Raw genomic sequence first — 21288 nt, 5'->3', positions numbered from 1 at the left:
TTCTAAAAAATACATACATCTGCACCAGCTATGCCATACCATCATTATTAATTTGGAAATAATCTCATCACTCATCAATTCATGTAAATTTTCTTATATGATTTAGAATTAAATTGATTATTTTGAAAAAAGAAAAAACAATAATGCTAAAATTACCAAAATATTCTCCAAAATTATAAGCAAGTGATGTTGTAGATGACGTTGAAATATTTATTTAGTTTATTTTTTTATTCATTTATCCATTTAAGTTTTCATTAATTTGAGTATAGGTTATATAAATATGTCAACTAATGATATATTAACTCATTTGATAAAGAAATTTGTTGAATATTTTGGTGTCTAGCATTATTAAAACAAGAATGCTATTTGTTATTACAAAAGACTAGGCCTGCTTTTTTCATATCACCATGCTCCTCTGCTAGAAATCAGTAGTGTATAATATAGTAGCAATAATTGGAGATTTAGTCCTCTCACAACAAATATATAAAAGTAACAAATTCAATAGTTCAGGGCTCCATCTTCCCATTACAGATATAATGAAAACATTAAAGTGTAAAAACATAAATGATATAAAAGTAAAAGATTAGGCACATAATTTTTTTATGTGGAAACCCTAAATGACAAAAAAACTATAGATGACATACACCACCTCTAGTGTAAAACATATATTAAGAAAAAACAATCATATGTTGCACACAATCTAAGTATAAATATGATGCCCAGCATCCTTAGCCACTGAGATAATGGGTGACTCGATCTCCAATCCTAGCAGTGATAGATGTGTTCCTAATATGTGCAATGAACACTCTCATAAGGATGAGTATCACACTAACCATCTTTTGGACTGCCCGCTTAAAGGTCAATTTCCACTATTGTCGCAACGGTCTTCCTCGTGAGAGCATAAATTAACTACTGTTATAATGATCTTCCTTGCAAGTGAACTTCACCTCCAAGCCTTGTCGTAACAAATTTTAAAAATAATCCATAGGTCCATAGTAAAGAAAGTGTTTTTGACTTATTTTAAGGTGGGAAAACCTATGGATTTATTTCACTGAGTGATAATATAAAAATCCAAGAAATCCAAATTAAATACACAAAGTAAACCACACAAATATGGAAAGAATATAATAATAATTAAAATGAATATCAAATATGTTTTTCTTTGTTCTACAAGGTCGTACACCTATAAACCTAGAAAAAGATTCTTTGGTTATCAAAATGAAGTTTTTATGCAGTTTTTTCTCAATCAATCCTAAAAAGAAGAAGAAGAAGAAGAAGAAGATGGAATTTGAAGATATCTAAGGGGTGTTATTTGAACAACACAAGGTGTTGCTCCAACAACAACAAGTTTTGCAATGTTTTAATGACGCCTGATTGAGTGTTGCTCAAACAATACTAGATTTATGAATCAAAAATTGACACATAGAAGGTTTTATTTGAACAATATTATTAAATTTGACATTTTGTAAGGTTGTAATACTAGTGTTGACCTATTGTTGTTCAAATAGCATTAATTTGGTGTGATGTTTATCAACACTAATGTGATGAGTGCTATTTGAACAACATTACTTAATGTTCAAACACTAAATCAAACTCTGGCCAAATTGGTGTTTTTACCTTTCAAAAACTTTGTAAAAATCATTTTAAACCAAATTCAAAATATCCCAATTATAAATCCAAGTAAAAACATAAAAATCAGTAGATAACAAAACTGTGGAATAATGTGAACCTCACAACCTAATAAAGAAGGAAATTAATCTCTAAGTCACTTACCATTTCTAATTGAGATTTGTTTTTGATACTCTGGAATGAGATGGGATGGACACACATGTAATTTAGTGTTTTAAATAACAAATTGCCAATGGATAAAAACAAACTCAACAAAAAAAATGGTTTACCCTTACAAAAATCATGTCTCTTAGACTCGGTAACATATATAATAGAAAATTGTCACTTTATATTTTATCCTATACTAATAAATAAAATTAGGATATTCAAGTATAATTTTCCTTATCCGTTGATTAAATGATATCATGTTTAGATACTATATACGATGCATAGAGATAACTAGAAAAATATCAACATCTCTAAATGAATTCTCAAGTTAGTTTTGAGATTCAAAAACCATTTTGTATAAGAAAGGAAAAAGAGAAAGTTTTATTTTAAGAATTTATGCATATATGATTCTACAGTGTCATGGTATATTTATAGTTTTTTAAGCCCTAGTTAGGATTTACCCACACGTTAAAATCTTAACTGGGGTGGTTGAGGTTCGGCTCATTCACAGTCTTATTTGTTAGCTGTCATTCTCTTATAATGTTGCTCTGGTGAATTATTAATGTGAATTGCAATATTTAGCAACTTAGTATCCTTAGATAAGCTTATAGGTTTGAAGGTAAAGCAGAGTAGTTGAGTTCCTTGTCTGCCCATTGACCATTGAGCCTTAAGCCTTAAATGGGTAGTTTTGAGCTCTTGGGTTCCTTCTAATAAAACAGTTTTTGGACTAAGCTTTCTTGGGCTTGTTTTCAAATAACTGCTTCAATCTTTAGGTTTGGATTCATTCAAATGTGGTGATCTAAGTTTGTCCATTGAATCAAACAATAATTACTACTTACGTGTATCGTATTGGGATGTATTTAAACTAGATTGTATTGGAATATATAAATATTATACAAAGTTTGGTGCAAGATTGTATTGTATTATAAATTTTTATAAAAAAAAATAGCCTTTTATCAAAATAAAATGACTTTATTAGTACTTATCATATATTTTTTAAATTTACATTATTCAAGATAGAAAAATTTTCATCTAAAAGAAAGAAACATTAAATTCTTTTTTTTATTATTCACATTATCCATAACATTCTAAGTTGAGTTTTAATTATGAATGATTATTCATGATACTAATTACATTACATAAAGTCATATAATATTTAAAAAAAAAACCTTAAGAAAAAGTTTAACATTAAAAATAAAAAATTAATAATATTTGAATACTTTTTTTTTTTAAAGTAAATGTGTTGTTTTTTTTTTTCTTTTGTAAGGAATTAATTGATCTTAAAGAAGTAAATAAGTCAATAGTGTTTATCCAAAGCATTAATAAAAGAATACAACATTATAAAAAATTAGCAATTAATATTATATATTAATGCCATATTAATTGGATGAAAGAGGACATATAAAAGAGATAAAGGAAGGAAAAGATAAAATTAGGAACATGTGATGCCCCTAAAAATTCTTATTGTTACATATGGCTTTTTGTTCTTGGATAGCGAATAAGAGATAATGAAATTTTGATAATTCAACATGAGCCCAAGGTCACCGGATGAATAAACTATCCCGCATGCACTGTTTTAAATGAAAAAGTTTAAACAAGAAGTGTATGGGTGTTAGATATTCCAAACAAAGTATAAAGCAATTTAATATTATTCAACCAAGCTTATATTGTTGGAAATAAAACACTTAGGAAATTTGAATCACAACTATAAACACCAAAAAACAACAATAAAATAATAAACAAGTATTCAGAGTTTAAGATGACCTGTTTAATTGGATTGAGGCACGCAAATGGGTTGTCCTTAAAGAAGATAGGCCCATTTTGCATTAGGTTGTTTGGAATTCCTCTCTTAATATGCAATGATCCTTCAAGAATCATGTGTGTAGGTAAGAATCCCTACAAACTCGTTAGAACGCCTATAATGCTCAAACTATATCTCTCTATATACTAAAAATATATTTGATAATAGTAAAATATTTTTAGTAATATTGTAACTTGAAAATAAAGAAAATATGGGGGATTTGATAGAAGAATACTTTGAGAGAAGAAGAGAGAATAGTTGATTTTTCAATATTACATATTTCTAAATGGAAAAGAAAGTTTCTATTTATAAAGCTTGGAGTAAGAACTTGTTATTCGCTAGCTGATTTTTGGGAGTAGAAAAACTAATTTTATGTAACTTAACAACTATAAAAAATAAACATTAGAAATCAACTTATTAACATTAATAAATATATAATTTAACATATATGTCACTAGTAAATAAATTACGAAACTAACTTTCACAAAACAACCAAATATATAGGTTACATAGTATTATTTTATAAGAACTGATATACTAACCAAGTTTCAATTCAACTAAACAACTAAATTCTAACATTGAAAACAACTTAAACTTCATCTTCCAATAAAATCATTTTCATATAATATACAACTAAATAATATTAATAATTTTTTAAATCAATTATAACAATCTCCCCATGATTTAAAAATTATGAAAATATTATTTTATAAAATAAATATACTTTGAGCATTTTTTACTGTGCAATGGGTGTAGGTATCTTTTGGATTTAAACCAATACTTAATATTTATAAGTTTCCTTCTGAAGGAGACATAGTGAAATAAGTCTTGAATTATGCTCTTTGAACCAGATTTTCACTTACAATACACAAAGTACAGGTAATTCCTTTTGAGTTCTATTTTGTTTTGAGCTTTAGTGGTCATATGCATATTTCTTGTATCATGAGTATTTTTAAGGAGTAGCCTAATTTTCCATGGTAGCGACTATACTACAATACTCACTTAGATGATACCTATAAGGATGATATGTGATCAACTCCTTGGATAGGTATGTGCCTTGGTTTCATTTTCAGTTATATTCTTCCTACACCATTACAATTTTAAGCACTATCACCATAGGAATGGAACTATGAAATTCTCCTTAATTATCAAAATAGTGCTTCTTACCCATTAAACCTTCTTTATGGGATTTCCAATCACAAAGGTTGGTTATTCACTGTGGTGGTATATTTATAAGCTTTAATCCCATTCTCAACAATGATTCAATAACTTGCTAGTGCACTAAGCCTTTTGTAAGCGAATTTACAATATTGATTTCAAATCTAACAAAATTAAGAAAAATAAAGCCATGTGTTAGTAATTGTTTAATAATTTTATGTCTAATCCTTTTTATATCTCCTTTTCTCATTATTACTTTTACTCTTTTCTTTCGCAACAGTTACTTAACTATCATAATGCAAGGTATAGGAGGAATTGAATAACACAGAATTGGTATATCTACCAGAAGACTTCTCAACCATTCAGTTTCATTGCTGGCAAGGTTCAGAGCAATGAACTCAACTTCCATGGTTGATTTTGAAATTTAGTCTACTTTGTTGGCTTCCATGCTACTACAACACCATCCAAAGTAAAAACATAAATATTGGTGGCTTTAGTTTCATCTGAATCTGATATCCAATTAGCATCACAAAAACCTTCTAAGACTATTAGGAAAACCAATATAGTTAATAAAATAATCAATCGTATCTTTAAAATATTTAACGATCCTTTCTATATCAATCCAATGATCATTACTAAGACTGCTACTATACTTGCTTAATCTATTAACAGCGTAAGATATATCAACTCTGATGCAACTAGATAAATACATAAAGGAACCAATAATTTGAGAATATAAAAGTTGTGATACTACATCACATTTTTTTTTTTTTTGTTAACCATGAATTAGGAACAAAAGGTGTAGACACAAGCTTTACATTATAAAAATTAAACTTTTCAAAAAAATTTCAACATAATGTCCCTATATTAAAGTAATGCCTGCATCATGCTTTATTAGTTTCATGCCTAAAATAACATTAGCACTACCAAGATTCTTGATATCAAAATTCTTAGACAAAATATTTTAAACTTGTACCAGAACTAAGAATATCATCTACATATAAACAAATAATTGAACATGCTTTTTCTAACAATTTAATATAAACATATTTTTCAGCATCACTAATAACAAAACCATTAGAAAGAATCACACTATCAAACTATTCATGTCATTGCTTTGGTACTTGTATTAAACCATAAAGAGATTTAAAGGACTAATAAAACCTTCAAACTAGTCCATGCAAATCTTTTCATCTAATTTACCATTCAAAAAAGTAGTTTACACATCCATTTGGTGCATTTCTAATTTATAAACGGCGACCAAAGCAATTAAAATCTAATAGTGGTTGTTTTAGTAATATGAGAATAAGTATCAAAGAAATCAATACTTTTTTTTTTTGTTTAAAACCTTTTGCAACAAGTCTAACTTCAAATTTTTCAATAGAGCCATCAATTCTCATTTTTTTTTTCCTAAAAATCCATTTGCTCCCAATTGTTTTATAACTAGAAGGACGGTCAGTTAAAATTCATGTATTATTGCTCATTATTGAATTCAACTCACTAGTAATAGCTTATTTTGAAAAAATGAGTATATAGAGGACTCATGGCTTTATTAAAGTTTTAGGGTCATTTTCAATCATAAAAGTTAAAAAAAAAATCATTTCCAAAATTTTTCTCAACTTTTTTTTTTTTTTACTTTACTCCTCATAAGTTCAATTTGATATTCGGAAGGAACAAAATTAGAAGTTAAGTTTTCATTAACTTGGTTTGAAATTTTATCTTTCATTGGAATAACATTTTCAAAGAGAGGAGTAGCACAAGATTTTATAATAGTATTCACAGAGAAATCAAAAACATCATATTCTAATATAAAAATCTATAAGTGATACTATTTAAAGAATTACCAACAAAAACATAGTCGATGGTTTCGAAACACAATTTTCTTTTTTTGTTCACATGAATACTTACCTTTGTGAAACACCCCCACACTTTGAGAAACTTCAAGTTGGGTTTCCTATTTTTCCAAAGCTCATAATGATTTTTATCAAAAACTTTTATAGGGAATTCTATTAAGAATTAAACATGCAAAATGGATAGCTTCATCCCATAGATTATTAGGCATGCCATAACTAATAAGCATAGAATTTACCATATCAAGTAGAGTATTGTTTCTCCTTTCAACTACATCATTTGATTGTGTGAATAAGGCATATTTACCTGGTGAATAATGACATGTGATTCACAAAATTCATTCTTCTTACTATAAGTATACTCACCACATCTGTCAGATCTCAAAATCTTTATTCTCATTTGCTAATTTTCTACTTTAACATTATAAATCTTGTACATATCAAATAATTCATTAATAGAATGAATTAAATAAATATAACAATATTAAGAGGAATCATCAATAAAAGTGATAAAAGAACGTTTACCACCACGAGTCAAAATCTTATTATAATCATATAAATCTAGCAAGATCTGCCTCGAAAATCATATCAGGTGTAATATCTCGTCCCGAAGTACACCGGAATTCTCTCAAATTTGACCGAGGGTGACTGTTGACTGTTGACTTTGACCGTTGACCGTTGACCCAATGGGGTCAAAAGTTGACTTTTTGACTCGGATAGAATTCTAGGTTGACTGAGGTACTGTTACAAAGTACACGTTGGCACGAGTTCGTAGACTAGTAGCACGTTGAAAACGGAGCTACGGTTTGAAAGTTATGAGCAAAATAAGTTAAGGTTTAAACTGTCCAAGGGGTGCTGGAGTTGACTTTTTATTCATGCAAGGTTGAGCTTTGACTCATGCATGATTGTGAAGTGCTCGTCCATACGAGTTCGTAGAATAGTGGCACGTCCGATTTGGACATGTGGTTTGAAAGTTATGGACCTGTAGAGTTTTTCAAATACTGTATTATTTTAATATTATTTTTAAACGTGTAACGATGTGCCACGTGTGACTTAATAAATGTGACCATGTGTCACCATGTTGAGATGCCACATGTCAACCATGTTTAATATCATATTATTTTATTGTTATTTTATATAATAATATTATTTAATTATTTAATTTTATTTTATTATCTTTTTTTCTTTTTCTTTTTCTTTTCTTCTCCCCACGTGGGGAAAAAGGGGGGGGGACATGGGGGGAAATTTCTCTTTTCTTTCTTTTTCTTCTTCTTCTTCCTTCTCCTTCTTCCTTTCCTTTCCTTTCTCCCTCTCGGCCTCACCGTTTTTGTTCTCACCGGCCACCACCTTGCTACACGCGCCGGCCAGTGATGAGCTGAGGGAGGAGGCGAGCTCGGCCGTAAAATTTCACGGTCACTGGCCGCCGGATGCACCCAGATCGGGCCGGAGAAGCCGCCGACCGGAAATTTTCTCTCTCCTCTTTTCTTGTGTTTTCCGGACAGCCCAGTCCAAATTGCCACCCCTCTCCCCCTATTTTAGGTCCTCTGAGTTCAAATATGGCCTCCAATTTCCAAAATTCGAAGCGGTTTGCGAGATACGAGGAGATAAAAACCGGCCGAAGCTTTCCGGCCAAATTCCGGCCACCACCGGTGGAATTGGGGTCAATAGAGACCGGTAATGCGATCCTCGTTCCACAAGCTTCGATTCAGTATATTATTCGATAATTTTGGCTAACGTTTGTGTTTAACCCCCCGGGTGCCGGATATTATTTATCCGAATAAAATATTAATTTATTTGACTGTGTGTGAATTGTGTTTTAGGAGCACGTGTGAATTGTGGAATCGATCCTATGGTGGATCGTGATTTAATTGCGTGCTCGAGGTGAGTGACCCACCTTCAAATTAATTTCAGGAATTAAATTTGTGAATATTTGGTGTGATTTGAATATTTGAAGTTTATATTCTATGTGTCAAATATTTAATTGATTTATTGTTGAAATTATTGGTGGATTTATTTTGATTAAAGAAAATATGCATTATATAAATTTATGCTATGTGAAAATTATTTTATGGTATTGAGAATTGTGGAATTCCATTATATATGAAATTCTTGTGGTTTTAACATTATTTTGGGCATGATTTGATTTTCAAATATTTCAAGGAAAATATTTGCTTATGTTGGTGACTTCAATTTTTATAAGTATGCCATGGAATATTACGTGATTCAATTTATTATATTTCAGAAAATATTTTATGCTATTGGAAAAAATTGGAATATTTAAATTGGTGGATTTGGGAGTTGGTGGATTTGAAATTCTTGGAATTTATGACGTTGATTATAAAGAAATTGTGGAGAATTTACAGGTTTAATTGGATGGAATAAACTCGGTATGTTATGGAAAATTTGAGATTTTGAGATATAAAATAAATATGTGGATTTTATGATTTTTAGATGCACCATACACGTACTGGTGTTCTGTTTATATGTGATATGGTTAGTGTGCACACGGATGAGATTAGCGCGCGGGTGGGTGTGAGTAGCGTGCAGGTGATTTTATGGGGTTGTCCTGTGGTTGCCATCGGATGAGAGTAGGCCGCCCTCCATGGCCGGGACACCTGTTTGCAGCGGCGCGGTGGGACGCCATGCGACCGTATGCCGGTTTCTCTCTATAACCTCCTGTCTAGCGGTACCTTGGGACGCTGGGTACTGTTGGCGCCACTGGTATATAGTGGGTGCATCAAGTGATTTTCAGAACTGGGATTTTAAAACAAATATTTTGAAATTATATTGGAATTAAGAATATAATTAATACTGTTTTTGGTATTTATTTGAATGGGGATTTTAAATTGGTTTAATTTCTCCGTTACTTAATTATTCAATAAATTAATTTCTTTTAATTATAAATTTTGGATGCTTGACTTATTATATTTTATTTGATATTCATTTGAATGAATTGATGTCTTGGTTTTCGGGGAATACGAATAAAGGGTTTTGTGAAAAGGTTTTAAAAGGGGAACTTTTCCAACTGAGAGATTTGTAAGGGTGTTGAGAGAAATTACCGTGGTATTATAATTGTATAGTAGATAGGGTCACTCACTTAGATGATTAGCATCTCATATTTTTAAGTTCCGTTCCTCTAGGTACCAGGTTGTGTCGGTATTCATCCGAAGCAGACTTGATCTTCATCGCTGTCTTAGTTCGAGAAGAACCTTTGCCTTCTTTTATTGCAGTTGTAATACTTCTTTCACTCTTGTTGTATTCTATACTTAGTAGCACTTCATGAAGCTCTGTATACTGTCCGGACATTTATGTATTGATTATGCACTGAGTTACTGTTATTTATTTTGAAGTGCTGAAATTTGTGGAATTACATTGTAATAATGTGAGAGGAATAAGGGGATGAATATAGAAGTGTGTTTTCAGTGTAGGAAATTTGTGGTAAGTCTATCCCTTAGGGGAGATTCTGCCGGATTTTCCATTGGAGGGTCCGGTAGGGTTTCCCTGGGATCAGGGCTTGTCTAGGGTTCCGGTGAGGAATTTTGGACGGGTCCTGACATCAGGACTCTCAAATGGTCTCGCTTAGAGCAATCCCTCTGGGTAATGCTTAGAGAATACCCAATGGAATCTCATTCAACCATAGGTAAACAAGCACATGCAATATCAAATAATACCTTAATATATAAAGATAGGACCACAACAACATACAATTCCACAACAACATGCAAGTCCATAACTACAGTAAACCTCTGCAGTCTATCACTTTGCTACATATATATATACTATGGTCACTACTGTGTCCAATATTTAGTTTAGAACATTTTAAAAATATTTGAAAAATTAAGTAATAGAACTGATATGAATAAGTTTAAAAAAATAAAGCTAAATAGTAAAAGATATATAACTATTGCTATGGTTATGGGCAAATATGCAAAGACATATGATGCGAAAGGTAGACTATCCGCTAACTACCTGGACCTAGGAGAACAAATTTTAAAATAAATAAAATGTGAGAAAAAATCTCTCAATTAGTGGCATAATACAATAGAAAAATAATATTTTATTTCTATAATTCTTTCTGTTAAGATCTCTAGCTCTTTTTTTTTTTTTTGTTTTTTTCCCAAAAGGTTTCCATTTAAAAATTATTTCATAAAATCCAACTTTTATCCCAAATCAATATCATAAAATCGATGCTTAAATAGTATAAATTAATGTCTATCAAAATATTATAAATTGGATTAATCATGGCATAAACATTGATCATAAAACAATATAAACATAATTTCATAAAATAATTATGAAAAGTGCAGTAAAATTATAAATATCAAAAAACCGATAATATACTTAGAAACATAAACAATGTACCATATGATATACCTATTATAACATTGAATTGAAACACTAGTACTATATAGTATGCCAATTAAAAATAACAGTACAATATTCATAAAATAATTTTTTCAAAATTATACATTTCCAAGAATATTGTGCCATAAAATATAATTTAATATTCAAATTCAACCATCTGTTTAAATATTTCAAAAATTTTCAAATCACCATTTCATGCCAAAACATAAGCACCAACAGTGAAATATATATCACCACAAACCATTTTTAAGTAATTAAAAATATATAAAACACTTAAACATACTTAAGAATACATAACTTTTCAATCCGCTTTCTCAAAATTAATTATAATTCCAAATGACTAAAATATCAATTTAATTAGCAAAATATTTTAAAACCACTATTCACAAGTTCATTATCTCATTAGAATTTGAAACCCTTAAAAATTTTATTAAAAATCATATGAAATGATAATACATATATATAAAAACTAATATTTATATACGCATAAAATAAATATTTAAATCGAACCATATATATATATATATAAAATATCCAAACCATATATATTGTACTAGCATGCCTAAAATTATTTAAAAGTATAATCACTTACAAGTACTGCTGATTCTTACTCTTGTTCTTCCACAATGTCGCCTCCAAGCTCAATACAATTGCTTGTAATATAATAAATTGTTCCTCAGACTTTGACAACAAAACCAAAGACATTGGTGTATATCATATATATTAAAATAATTTATACACTATAAAATTACGTAAATTGGATCCGAGCGGTCCATTATACTGCGAACCCTTAGGACTCAATATCCAAAATTATGATTTTTAACCTAAAGGACAATTTTACAAAATTAAAACTTCCAATAGATCCTATTAATATCTAATTACACTAATCTAACTTCGATTTTGTCTAGTTTGTCCAATTTTTATCCATATAAAGTCCAATTTTATCCAGTATTTAACCAATTGACATAAAAATGAAAAAAAAAATTTAAGTGATGTTCAAAATTTATAAATTTTATATCAGTGGAAAGTCCAAGATAAAAGGAATATATTAATATGCTCACACTGATCCAAAAGTGTTTCCAAAGGCCCGATATAGGCACATCTGGTGGTGGCTTGCCATGAAATTCCACAATTGCAGTCACCATTGAGTGGGCTTCCTCTCTGTATGCCATGTGTAGATCGATTCGGTCTGAAAAATGGCCAAACAATGGTGACTCAGTTTGGATTTTAAGCAGGTTGCATAGGAGGAGGTTGGGTTCCGTGAGTCTAGGACAATTTTTCGGAGGTTCAGGGACTTTTTGGGTATTTCCTAATTCATTTACAGTTTGGCATATTTTCCCACATATATATAAGGTCTTTGGATACTAATATAATATTAATATTTAAACAGAAGTGCTATGAAAAGGATCCATCTACACCACAAGGAAAGGACTTTTGAACATCTATTCCCTTTTCCCGTCTAATGAAATGGGTGCGTTGGCACCCATTTTGGGGGAAAAAAAAAAACAAAACACGTTTATTTCTGTGTTTTAATGAAACGGTGTGTTGGCACCCATTTTTAGGGGAAAAAAAAATAAGAAGAAGAAAACACAGCGTTTTCTTTCTTCTTTGCTGCCCTCTTTGCTACCAAGCAGCTCCAGCAGTGTTCCTCTCTTCGTTTCCTAAATCCCTAAGCCAACTTCAGTAGCTCACCCACTTTTAGTTTCCTTGTCTGCCACCCAGCAACTCACCGCAGACACTCTAGCACTTTCAGGTTCCTTCTCTTCCTCTCTCACTCTGCATTTTTCGATCTGCTTAGATATATATATATATATATTTTTTCGATTTGTAAGATGCTTCGATATGTTCTGTGTAAATACTGCTTAGATCTGTAATATGCTTACAAAATATGAATCCAAAAAAGTAAGTTTGTAAGAAGAAATAATGAGTGTAAATGCTATGGACTTGCAATACCACATGGAAATCTCCCTCTTAACTAATATAAAATTAAAAATTTGACATGCAAATTTAGACAATGAACTGATATAAAATTAAAATTTTAGTACAGTAAATAGATTGAAAATGCTGCTTATGGAAATATATTGAATTGCAATACCACATGGAAATCTCCCTCTTAACTATGTAAATTCTAACTTAGATATATTGAAAGAATTGAAATTTATTAAAAAGTAAAAACCATTTTCTTCTTTTGAAAAATGTAAATTCAAAAAGCTTTGGCTAGCTTTTCTGATAGAATAAACAACGAGCGTGAATTGCTGGAGGAGAGAGAGAATAACTGAGTGAGACACAGTAGAGGTAAAAAGGAAAAAAGCATAAAGAGGGGAAACAAAAAGAGAAAGCCAAAAAACCTAGTCATAATCGGATTTCCTATGGAGATCATAGCTCTGTGAAACAGATGATGACATTTGAAGATTGTTGAGATATTTACTGTACTAAATTTTTAATTTCATATAATTCTATGCTAATGTTTTGGTTCTTGACTATACTTATTTTGGTTGCTTTGAGTTGTTTGGATTTTTCTGTCATTGTATTTCCTGAATAAACATAGAGCTATGTGAATGACATAAGCTAAATTTGCTTGCAACAACATGTCAGATGAACCTTAAACTCAATTGTACACTCCACAAGTTATAGAGCAAAGAAACCAAAGGTTAAACAAGAATTTCAAACAATTGAAGAGGCTTTCCAATTTTACAATACATATGCAAGAGAATGTGAATTTAGCGTAAGAATGAGCAATAGTAGGAGAAAAAAAATAAACAAATGAGCTAATATATAATCAGTTTGTGTGTTTTAAGGAATGAGAGACGAATGAACATTATCAGAAGAAAGAAAAACATAAAGTTCAATGATCATGTGAAAGGAATCGAGGATTAGTTCAAGTTGGCTGCAAAGCTAAGATGACAGTGGTTTAGAGTCAAACAGGACCAAATTGGATTGTTAGTCAATTTGTAGAATAGCATAACCATGTGCTGACTACTTCAAGCAAGATACATGTGTTAAGATATCATAGAATTGTATCAGCTATAAAAGAGTTTTGAGCCAACAGTTATCAAAAGCAAATATTTTAATGTGTCAACAAATAAGGGTGCTGAAAATAGAAGCTGGTGGTCCTCAAAATATTGAATGTATTGAGAAAGATATAAGAAACTATGGACAGAGGGTGAGAGATGACAAAAAAGATAATGATGCAGAATTGTTAATTGATGATGTAGTATTGTTTGACACAACTTACAACACGAATAAATACGATATGATATTTGCTACCTTGGTAGGAATAAACCAAAATGGTTAAACTATCATTTTTGGATGTGCTTTGTTAAGTGGTGAAAAAATCAAATTTTTTATTTGGTTATTCAATTGATTGTTGGATGCAATACTAAGGGGTGCACCTTAGGTGATTATTACGAATCAAGATCCTATAATGACTAAGGCCATTGCACAAGTTCTTCCATCAACTTGTCATCGATACTATATCTGGCATATTTTGAATAAATTTTCAGAAAAGATGAATACAATAGTTCATCGGGATAACTATCATTGGTTCAAAAATATCATTTTTAACTCTAAGACTGTTGAAGAGTTTGAAACTAGTTGGGCTAAGTTGTTAAAGAATATTCATGTAGAAGATAATACATGGTTGCGCCAAATGTATGAAATTCTCAACAAGTGGGTTCCTATTTATTTTAATCATATCTTTAATGCTTGAGCAGTCAAAGAGCAAAAAGTTCACATGCATTTTTCAAAAAAGTACATCTTAAACAAAAATTCATTGATGGACTTTATTGTACGCTTTAATAAAGCCGTTAATTATCAAGGACATGATGAGTAAATTGCAGATCATATTGATGTGAATGAGCAACCAAAGTTGAAAATTATGTGCCCAATGGAGACACAAATGGTGAAAATATACACAAAGAGAAATTTTATAATTTTTCAAGATAAGTTATTTGAAAGTTATGCATATTTCTTAAGTTGCACATTTGAGGATGATGCGTTTATGCTTTGTATTGTACAAAAGGCTGGTGGAAGTTATTCATCAAGAAGTAGACAACTTAAATATAATAAGCTTTCAGATTTTGTGTCATGCAGTGGTAGGCTATTTGATTTTAATGGAATTTTATGTAGACATATATTAGCCTACTTTCAAATTAAACAAGTCATGTTTTTGCCAAGCGATACATTCTTAGCAGATGGACAAAAAGTGCAAAAATTGGTGAAGTATGGGATAACAATGGTCAAGAAATGAATAACCAACATGATATGTCATTCGTGACTAGGCATACAAGTTTATCTCGAGCTTGTTCTACTTTAGATGATGATGCATCTCTCACAATTGAAGGTACCAAATTCCTTTTGAATGAGATTGAATTGCTATGTGGTAAAATTAAGGAAATGAACGGTGATGGAATTTTAGTGCCAAAAACAAATAGCAAAAGAAGTACAAAAAAACTTTCAAGTATTAATAATCCATCACATGTGAGATCAAAAGGATGTGGGAAAAGATTTAAAACTCCAAAAGAGATGTCAGTTTCAAAATCACAACTTTGTCGAGGATATGGACTTCGTGGACAACAACACTATAAAAGGAATTGTCCTCTGTTGCAAGAAAGGTAAATTTAATCAATTGTTAATTTATATGAGATTCTCTCTTTGAAATATATATTAAGTGAAAAACATCATGTTTATTAGTATTATTATTATTATTATTATTAGTATTATTATTATTAAAGACTTTTATTAGTATTAGTAATATATATATATATATATATATTTTATATGCATATAATAAATATAGATCCAAAATGTATGATTAAGACATCAATTCTCATTCATCAAGTGAAGATGATGATTTAACTTCTCATGCTTGTAATTTCTTATGCTCAATATATATGACTGCACATAAATTTTTTATTAATTTTTCATAAATTCAAATCCTTGTGATGTTATTTTTTTTGTAGGATCAAATTTACATGGTGCTAAAAGATCATAGGTGCAATATCGTGAATGCCCTGAAAACCAGGAGTAGAATTCACCCATGTTCGCAATTTTGCTACCTTCTTCACTGGTAATTATATGGAGATGTATGACGTGTTGAAGGTTGTGTGATCGATTGATAATTTTGGCAATAATATAGAGGCTTTGGATTGCAAGGTTGAAGTGTGGAATGCCATTATGTTTCTATCTTCTTTCTATCATCATTGTCGACTTGTAGTTTATATATATTCAAAAATTAGTGTAAGTTATTAGCCAAATACCTTGAAAAATTAGATGTCACGCATGGCATCATGTTGTTGAACTTTTAATACATGGTGGCATTTGCTGACTCATGAAGGCTTCTTTCTCTTCATTCATATATGTTGGTTTATTTTATCTTTCTTTTAGTAGATTGCAAATGGTATCCACTTAATAAATAAAATAAATATAAAATATAAAATGGATTTTTTTTTCCTTTTTTTTTTATTTAGTTTTATGGGGAATGAAGAAAAGAATGGATTGCTTAAGTCTACTATGCTTAACGTATTATTGGAATGGAAATCTATCTTCTATATTAATTAACATAAGATGACATCATTTACTTCATCTTCCTCTAATAATTGTCAAACAAACTCTAATAATTGTTAAACATACTTTTAAGTGCAAGTCATTACATATCATTTCTAATAAATCTACATATTCTTATAAAAATAACAAATTGATATTGTAGCTATAACAATGATACTTAATAATCCCCAGTTATAGTCATTTTTCCTATGATGCTACTGCTTTTTTGTAGCAATTTTAAATAGATCCTTCATATTGGAATTTAATACCCTTACATTATTATTTAGAGTAGCCATTTCATTAATCAACATTTATGTCTCTATATTGTTCATGTTTCCACAAATATGATGTACTTTATCATCCCATACAAACTTTCCACTATATTTACCATCCTACATAACATTCATATACTTAATAAATCATTGATCCATTAATTTCGTAACACAACATAATATATAATTCTGTATCTTTACCTTATTATTATAGCATTTCCAATATTTTCTATTTGGATTTCTTTCTGAATGAAATATCTATAGTTTTATATAACCACCACAGATACTTTTGTTGCCAAGTACTTTCATTTATACTGGATGTTGACATTGAGGTTGTGCAAATGACAATCACAAACCAGTGTCAATTAATGAACATGAGTGCTATTTTCAAATCCATAAAGTATTAGCTACTTAACATTCGTGCTCAAAATTTTTTCATCAATTCCATCGATTTGATATTTTGAGCACCAAAGAAAAAAAAAAAAAAAGGACAATCCACATTATTTGATGTGTATGGATGAAATGGTTTAAGATGTCTATAGTTGTTCTTCTACTACAAATGATTGATAGGACTTTTTTTTTTTTTTCATAATTTTAGGTGAAACAAAAGAAAAGAGGGGTGGGGGGAGGGGAAGAAAAGAAGCATGTAATCTTTCCATATATTGATTATGTAAGCAAACAGATTAATAATTTTACTTGTCAAATATTCTTAGTTGATATTATATATATATATATATATTTTCTTAAAGAGCCTTGTCCCCTGTATCCTCTTAAAAACCACAAAACCACAAAATTACTTTTCTGTGTTCATATTTTGTAAGCATATTACAGATTTAAGTAGCATTTACACAGAACATATCTAAGCATATTACAGATCGGAAAAAAAAAAATATCTAAGCAGATCAAAAAATGCAAAATGAGAGAGGAAGAGAAGGAACTTGAAAGTGCTAGAGTGCCAGCGAGAAGCTGCTAGGTAGCATAGAAGAAACCTGAAAGTGGGTGAGCTGCTAGAGCTAGTTTAGGGATTTAGGAAAGAAAGGAAAAGAGGAACACTGCTGGAGGTGTTGGACAGCAGAGAAGGAAGAAAACGCTAGGTTTTCTTTTTCTTTTTTTCTCAAAAATGGTGCTAACACACCATTTCATTAAAACACAGAAATGGAAGTGTTTTATTTTGTTTTTTTTTTTTTTCCAAAATTGGTGCCAATGCAACGTTTCATTAAATGAGAAAAGGAAATGGATGTTCAAGTCCTTTCCATGTGATGTGGACGGGTCCTTTTCATACCACTTATGGATATTTAAAATATTGATATTTAAAACTTTCCAAAACCACAACTTTTTAACCGTAACTTGAAATTTTGATTGCCACTAACTACAAACTTGTGTTGATGTGCCCTATGCAAAGATACATCAATCAAACCAAAATCTTAACCATAAAAAATGTTTACTTGAGACCCACATATGGTCTACTGGTCAAACACGATCAAACTTGTACAACAAGATAATTTTTATATAGGTTATTACATATCACTATAAATTAATCATAACAAAGTAATTTCTTTTTCAATAGATTTAAAATGCTTTCTGGGCTGTTTTGCTTGAATACAAAACATTTTTCAAAAGTAAAAGAAGCTTTTGGAATAAGATCTAAATGCATCATTCTCTTAATAGAACTGAAATTAAGATGCCTAAGCCGACCATACCAAAAATAGAACATTCAACATTCGCAACAAAAGTATAAGAATTATAAAAATTATGAATTTTGCAATTGATAATATTAAGTTTAAATAAACTATCATAAATATCCTTTGCTAATAAAATAACAATTCTTTATAAATACAATTCGATTTTACTCAAATACAAGTTTGTAACAATTTTGAGCCAATAAAGAAGTACTTACTAATTTTTTTCTAATATCTAAAACATGCTTAACACCATCTAAAAAAATAGAATTGCTAGAAGAAAAGTTCAATTGCACTTGTCTTTCTACTATTATTGAAGCCGAATTTCCATTTCCCATATTTACAGGTTTTGTGCTTGATTCCTGATACAAACAAAATATTTTTTTATCAGAACATACAAGTAAATCAGCCCCTGAATCTATCCACCAATCATTTGATTCAAAAATAAAATTTTTGTGTGTGCTAGAAATAAAATACCCACTAGAATAAGAAGAAGAATTTGTCTACAAAATATTTACTTTTGGTTTTATGCCAAAAGAACCTTGAATTTTTTGTGTAACTGCTTTTTTTTTTTTTAAAAGTCTTTAGCCTAATGATTTGTTTGTCTTCTATCCTAAGGCAAACAAGCAGTTCATCAAAAGATTTTGTCTTCTATCCTAAGGCAAAGATTTTGTCTTCTATCCTAAGCAGTTCATAAAAGTCTTTAAAGTCTCAAGGTGTTTGTCTTCTATCCTAAGGCAAACAAGCAGTTCATCAAAAGAAAAATTTTCAAGATTTTGTTTTAGAAGTTTTTGAAATCCAAACCAAGAAGAAGACAATTTTTTAATCAAAGAAGTAATAAGTATTATCCAAAATAATGCCTACATTTTCATATCAAAAACAATATTTTTGAAATTATGAATTTGATCATAAATGGATTTACCATCAACTATATGAAAGTCAAGCCATTTTTCAATAGAATATTTTTTAAAACCAAGTTCCTTAACTCCATACTTTTGTTGCAAAGCATCTCACAATTCAAAAGTAGATTTAGTAGAACAAAAAATACGATAAATATTTTTAAACAAAGCATTAAAAATTTTACCATGGTATAGCATATATTTTTAATCAAAATCATTAGCAGTAGAAATAGTTTGAGAATCCTTATGAGAATTGTTATTGGTATCTAAAGATACAATAGATTTAGAATAACCAACAGTTTTAGAAACATTTTCTTTTGCATTTGAAGATTTAAGAATAATAGAATAAAGACCTAAAGTAGTGAGCCAAAATTTTCATTTTTCATTGTCAACATTTGAAATTTTTACTATAAATTTTTTTAGGTTTGCAAGAAATAGAATCAACAGATGTCATAGTAAAATAAGATGCAATGGAAACATAAATCCTAATAGAATATCTTCTCTAAGAGTGTTGAAAATAAAACAAGTAGGGAATCTAAATCATAATTACAAACACCCAACAACAAAAATAAATTCATAACAATTATTCAGAGTTTAGGATGGCATGTTTAGTTTGATCGAGACATGAAAATATGCTATACTTAGAGAAGATATGCCTCATGTTGTACTGAGTTGTCTAACATTCCTCTCCCAAGCTATAATAAGCTTGTGTGCAGCTAAGCATTCTCTCGAACTCCTTAGAATACCTGTAATGTTCAAAATATATATATATATATAGATATAGATATAAATATATGTGCCAAAAATATATTTGATAGCAGTAAAATATTTTTAGTAATCTTGTAACTTGAAAATAAAGAAAATAAGGAGGATTTTATAGAAGAACACTTTGAAAGAAGAAGAGAGAATAGTTGATTTTCTAATGTTGTGTATTTATAAATGAGAAAGAAATCTCCTATTTATAAAGCGTGGAATAAAGACCTATTATTAGTTTATTAATTTTTAGGAATAGAAAAACTGATTTTGTGTAACTTAGTAATAAGAAAAAATAAATGTTAGAAACCAACTTATTAATGTTGATAAATATATAATTTAAAATATACGTTACTAGAAAATAAAATAGGAAACTAACTTTCACAAAACAACAAAATGTATTTGTTAAATGATGTACTATTTTATAGGAACTGATATACTAACCAAGTTATTCAACTAAACAACTCAATTCTAATGCTGAAAACAACTTAAACTTAGTTTTCCAATAAAATCATTCTTCATATAATATATAACTAAACAATATTAATAATTTTTTAAATCAATTATAACATATAAAACATCTCAAACAAGTTTATAATACAATCCTGCATAACAAACGAATCCATAGTTCTCCATTTTAGATTTTATTTTAGTTGCATGATTATATCTTATAATATTGCAACTATATTTAATGAAGATGAAAGTATGGAACATCCGGGGGTAGAGCAAATGAAAGAAAACTATGCTCCATCACCTTGCGAATCCGAAATTATGTGTTCGAACTTCAGCAAGCTTCATTTGTTCCTCATGGAGCTTAAATCGTAGGTGGGGAAGAGGGCTACAAAGGCTTCATATCAGCTGGTCCTGACCTGATGAGATTACAAGGCGGGCTTGATCATGATATGCTGATCCAAGTATCCCTTGAATCAATGAACCTCACCAAACGCCCTTCTCTCCTCCCCCCCCCCCCCCCCCCCCCCCCCCCCCAAAAAAAAAAAAAAAAAAAGTGAAAATATGAAATATTGTTGCTACCGAAGTTCTATGAATTCAATTTAATGCATGTAGGGTTGGTTTGGTACCCTAGGTTAAAAGGGATGGATAGTATTAATTAGTGTTATATATTGTTGGCAAAACAAGCACGCTTGCTTAAGTGGATTAATTGTCTTATGGCCTCACCACCTAATTCTGTCT

General features: G+C 30.0%; 1 long non-coding RNA gene across 2 annotated transcripts; it reads right to left on the bottom strand.

The window, feature by feature from the left end:
• Positions 1-18540: 18540 nt before the first annotated feature.
• LOC125422218 (uncharacterized) lies at positions 18541-21050 on the bottom strand. Of its 2 annotated transcripts, XR_007240568.2 has the most exons (3): positions 20852-21050; positions 19986-20090; positions 18541-18807 (listed from the first exon to the last, which is right to left on the bottom strand). It is a non-coding gene; the product is annotated as an uncharacterized LOC125422218 (long non-coding RNA). The 2 variants fall into 2 exon arrangements; XR_009638788.1 differs by lacking the exon at positions 19986-20090.
• Between the last annotated feature and the right edge of the window lie 238 nt (positions 21051-21288).

The sequence above is a fragment of the Ziziphus jujuba genome, chromosome 4, assembly GCF_031755915.1.
Source record: "Ziziphus jujuba cultivar Dongzao chromosome 4, ASM3175591v1".
Classification (NCBI taxonomy): Eukaryota; Viridiplantae; Streptophyta; class Magnoliopsida; order Rosales; family Rhamnaceae; genus Ziziphus; species Ziziphus jujuba.
Note: the sequence above shows the minus strand (reverse complement) of the source record. Positions and strands in the feature narration are given on the sequence as shown.